This window comes from Sinocyclocheilus anshuiensis, unplaced genomic scaffold, assembly GCF_001515605.1.
Source record: "Sinocyclocheilus anshuiensis isolate Anshui unplaced genomic scaffold, SAMN03320099.WGS_v1.1 scaffold496, whole genome shotgun sequence".
NCBI classification, from domain to species: Eukaryota; Metazoa; Chordata; class Actinopteri; order Cypriniformes; family Cyprinidae; genus Sinocyclocheilus; species Sinocyclocheilus anshuiensis.
In genome coordinates, this window is record NW_015555736.1 from 48,286 (window position 1) to 54,134 (window position 5,849).

The window sequence follows — 5,849 nt, forward strand, 5'->3', positions numbered from 1 at the left end:
TTTTTAACAGTGTATTTTATGCTTTGCTGACAGATTTTTAAACCTTCCCAGTTTTACACATCTTTCCAAGTACATATGCTAGACATCTGTTAAAGAGTACAGAAATGTGCTATTGTAAACATCTGATATACATTTTAAAAAGCTGTTTTTTGCTACTTTTTCAGATGAAAATATGCAAAACATCATTTGATGCCTCTTCTCAGAACTTCATAAGATAGACCTACAAAGCACCTTTAAAGGTTCCTCCAGTGATCAAAATGAAGAACATTTATGTGTGCTAGATAGAAGCTTTCACACACACACACACACACACACACACACACACACACCCTCTCTCTCTTTCTCATCTATTGTTTTCTTTTTGCTATTGTTTACAGCTGCTTTGTGTCTTATGGTGGGAATCTATGTAGAATAGAGAGTGGGGAAAAAATGACAGGAAGGGAAAGAGACTTCTGTCATTCTGTGCGATCATCATATGGCCCATGTGCTTATTTAATTACTGGATGCAAGCCAGAACGATAAATGGAGATTGACAGTTTGTGTGGTGTGATATGATGATAACGAACATGCACACAGTATTAGACTGACTAAAGTACATGCATGCAAATGATCTCAGTCAGCAACAAAGGAACACTCTTTTACATCACCTGAGACGGCAACACACTCACACTCTGACACGCATACACACGCAGAACAATAGTCACAGATTTAGAAGGCTGTGGGAAAAAGAATACAAATGCACTGTCCATCCAGCACACACACACAGCACATATCCTCCCCACCCATCACACAACACCAACCGTCACTCCAGACCACTGTCCTGTTTTCTACAGACAGTTTATGACAAAGCCATGAGATAAGTGCAGTCTCCGAAACCAGTTTGCATAATCACAAAGACACTGCTCTAAAGTCAGCTCTAAAATTGTTCACAATTTGCATATTTTTAGGAGCATTCGTTTGCTACATAGCCTGCATCACACATCAGTTAATTTACTTTTGTGACCCTGGACCACAAAACCAGTCTTAAGTCGCTTGGGTTTATTTGTAGCAATAGCCAAAAAAACATTGTATGGGTCTAAATTATTGATTTTTCTTTTATGCCAAAAATCATTAGGCTATTAAGTAAAGATCATGTTCCATGAAGATATTTTGTAAATTTCCTACCGTAAATATATCAAAACTTAATTTTTGATTAGTAATATGCATTGCTAAGAACTTGATTTGGACAACTTTAAAGGCAATTTTCTCAGTATTTTGATTGTTTTGCACCCTCAGATTCCAGATTTTCAAATAGTTGTATCTCGGCCAAATATTGTCCTATCCTAACAAACCATACATCAATATAAAGCTTATTTATTCAGATTTCAGATGATGTATAAATCTAAATTTTGAAAAAATTGACCCTATGACTGGTTTTGTGGTCCAAGGTCACATTTATATTTATGCATTTGGCAGACATTGCATACATTGCATTAAAGGTACACATTTTATCAGTTCTTGCTTGCACCTCGGTGATTGAACTCAATTGAACTCATGACTTTGGTGTTGCTAGCTCTGTGCTCTACTGATAGCTGCAGGTTCATTAAATTATCAGAATTATAATTGACATTAGGCTTTAGTCTCATGTGCATCTAATGTATTTGTGCATGTGGGAGTGATTGTTTTTTGAAAGTGTTATGATAGTGAAAACTGGACAGAATCCCCAAAAGTGTTTGCGTCAGCATGTGTTGGGAGGGTCAAGCTTGATTCAGGAAGGTGTGTGCTAAAATAGTCTGGCCTTTGTGGTTTAAAGGAAGTCATACAAAAGGAGGGACCTGAGAATTGACAGTGAAATCAGAGCAGACAATGACACACACGTAATATTGAACAGAACATGCAAATCAGCATGGAAGTGCAGCATAAAAACACATGCAGTTTTTATAGCCAAGGTACAATCTCAATTTGTGTACTCACTCACGTGTATATATATATATATATATATATGTAACAATTTATAATATAATTTTGAATATATGGTATGATTTCAGTAAAAAAATTGAAATAATTGTTTTGGTTTGACTGAAAATTGCATGTAAATGTACACTATGGTTCAAAAGTTTTTAAAGATGTCTCTTATGCTCACCAAGGCTGCATTTATTTGATCTAAAATACAGTAAAAACTATTTTAGATCAAATACATAATGTAAGTTATATTAAAAAAGTAATAGTCAAGTAATAATATTCGAACACTCTTTCCTATTTAATACATTTTAAAATGTAATTTATCCCTGTGATGAATTTTCAGCAGTCTTCAGTGTCACATGATCCTTCAGAAATCATTCTAATATACTGATTTGGTACTCAAGACACATTTCTTATTAATATTATCAATGTTGAAAACAAAACAAAACAAATAAAATAAAATAAAATAAAATAAATCTTACTGACCCCAAACCTTTTGCAACTTTGTATGATAGTTAAGGGTACTTATTTGACCATTATTCATAGAAATGTGGAAATGAAATGCTGAACAAATGTCCATGAAATGCAGGGAAAGTTGTTTTGTTCATTAGTTATTGCAGATTTTCTAAATAACATCCAGCCTGGCTTGACACCTCTATGTCAAACTAGTTTTGTTAACCAGTATTAGTCAGCATACAAATATAGAAACAGAATCAAATGTGAACATGGTTCCCAAATCGCTCTCGTCTTCCCTTTTCCTTCATTGCAAGGCTTCTGTCATTCACACCCCCACTGTGATGTCACCATCTGTAGCCCTAGACCTGTCTGCCACCAGTGTGTGTGTGAGTGAATGCACCATCTGTCCTCTATGGTCTTCCCCTTGATGCTGTTTTATAGGCTGCTTGTGAGTATATCACTAGCATATCTCACACACATGTATCTCACACCATTAACACTCTCCATTTCATTCATGTACTCAAGGCATGAAACCCTTGGGGCAGTATTACATTTCTCTAATCATGTACATATGACCCATTAGTCGAGTGCTCATGTTCCTATTGATTCCTTTGAGCATATGTCCATGCAGCGTTTCATTTAGTCTTTGCAAAATGTCAGTTTGAGTTCCCCATGTGTATAACCATGATTTATTGTGTGTCTTGCTGTATTGTAGCTCTACTCCAAAACCTAGTGAGCTGCTTACCTAGACAGCATTTTATAGGAATAGTTTACCCAAAAATGAATATTTGCTGGAAATGTACTCTCCCTCAGGCCATGTAGATGAGTTTGTTTCTTCATCAGAACAGATTTGGAGAAATTTTGTTTTATGTCACTTGCTTTAGCATTGCAGTGAATGGGTGCCATCAGAATGAGAGTCCAAACAGCTGCTAAATCATCACAATAATCCACATGACTACAGTCAATCAATTAACATCTTGTGAAGTGACAAAATGAGTGTTTGTAAGAAATAAATCCATCATTACAATGCTTTAATTAACCATAAACTGTCACTTCTGGTCAAAATATAAGTTTATGGTCTGTGAAAAAGTCCATCCCAATTCTCTCCTGATTCAGTCGAGACAAATTTCCCACTAAAGAAAGCAATATTATGGATAGCGGACTCATATTTTAGCCAGAAGCAGTGGTTTAAACTTAAAATGTCTTAATACATTTGTTTATTACAAAAACACAGCTTTTTGCTTTACGAGAAGTTAACTGATGGGCTGGAGTTGTGTGTATTAATAATTTCTTTATCATTTTGTCTAAATGAAACTTGAAAAACTAAAATCAAATTTATAAGTAAATGTATAATTTTATAAGTGAATAGGCATCATAGAATTATAATGAGCAGTATAAAAATGGATATTTATTTTGACATTTGCTAAAGATTCAAATGTATAGTATTTTTAAAGATGAGCTTTAAGTGAACATTAGATGATGACAAAAATCTAAATGGAAAAGCAGTGACAATAATTGTGCTTCTACAATAAAATACCCAGTATTGACCAATGCAATAATTCTCTCTCTCTCAAAACAAAACAACAACAAAAAAAAAAACGAAGTAAAATAAATGAAAAGCCAAAAACGCTAATGTCGAAGCAAACTCGCATAGTGCTGATGTTGTGCATCCCTAAATTCACCCAATGTTTGTGTGCACTGTGTATTTTTATCATGTCATTAGTAACATGCTACATCAAACTCTATTGGAATCTACTGTGAATCACTTTTTTCATGAAGTTTCGATTCATTTAGGAGGCTGTTTTTGAAGGAAGATGCCTATGTATACATAAGCAATGAGGCTGCTTATTAGGGTTTGAACAGATCTCGTCTTATTTTGAATGTTTTATTAAAGGTAGGAGGACTTTAAAGTTCACTACACACAGACACACGGCCGTGAACTCCTAATTAGTTTCCCACACTCTAGTGTACATCAATCACCTCTGCAAGGCTTAAGTGTGAAAACAGACACTGTAATAATTAGAAAGTGACATCTGAAGACAGCTCAACAACAAATGGCTGACCTAAGAGCTGCCAACTGATGAAGAAATGTATATTTGGAGCACACGAGTGTTAGTGTTTTCTGTCTGTAGTCTTACAGGTCATTTGGAACTGTTTTCTGTTCCTGGATGTGTAAAGTCAATGTCCTATATAATAGCCAATACTAAAACACTTGCCTTAAGGTAATAACCCTTAGTAATGTGTCTGTGGACGCTACATCAATCCGAGCAGTGAATGTTATGCTACTCCCACAGAAGGCAATCTTGGAATTAAGTATACAATTTTAAAGTTTTGTCCTGTGAAGCATCAACCCTGTTTTGGGTTCAGAGACCTACATTAGCAGTGACACCTGTTGTCGGGTTTATAAACTGCAGAAGGTCTAGACTTGTCTGGAGAGCTATGCTGGAGCTGGGCCATAGCAAATTTCAGATACAGTTAATTTCAAAGGGTTATTAGGGTGGTTACGCCTTAGTCATGAGAGTTTCTGTTGAGTAGATTTGCCATGTCCGTTTCTAAATCAAATAGTAATATCCCGTTCCTTTTCCAAAGGCTTGATGAACTCTAAGCATGTCCGTTTCTAAATCAAATAGTAATATCCCGTTCCTTTTCCAAAGGCTTGATGAACTCTAAGCATGTCCGTTTCTAAATCAAATAGTAATATCCCGTTCCTTTTCCAAAGGCTTGATGAACTCTAAGAACACCGTCTATACTCCACACAGGCAGAAACCATTACCCACACGAGAAAGGATGTATATTAGTGTGGGTGTGTTTCTAACTTCGCCCTTTACGTTTATTCATTTAGCAGATGCTTTATTTAGAGATTTATTTTGGTGTACTTTGAGGACAAAATTTCTCTCCGGAGGTGGCTATATCTGAAAAAAGAGTTTTGGGAACATCTCAAAAAGCGAAAATAGTTAAAAATATTCTTTAAGGAGACAAAATAATGTCTTTATTAACACATAAATATGTCAAAAATCTGCTATAGAAGTCACTGGTATGTCTCCATATAGATAGTTAAGTAAGTGTGTGTGGGATGTGAGCCATGAGTTTTTCCGTGGTGTTTTTTCTGCTCCAATCATTACCACTGCGGAAATGCTAATGGCTGTTTGAATAAGAACAGGTTCGAGGGGGCACTGAGGGCTCAAGGCTTTGTTTGACTTGCTGATCCTTTCTGCCCGGCGGCTCTCAGACACTGTTGTTTTTAAATTACGTAGGGATATTGCTGGCCAGGCAAAGATATACAAGTGGAAGCCCAGTGCTTTTAAAAACCACGGGAAAAATGCTGAACGTTACAAATTATAAACCCTTGTCTTCAGCTCGCCTCTCGCCACAAATGACTTATGTTTAAAATAATATTGCTACAAATCACTTCTGTGAGTCCTCCGATGGGCCAGCCTGTTTTTGGATTTACG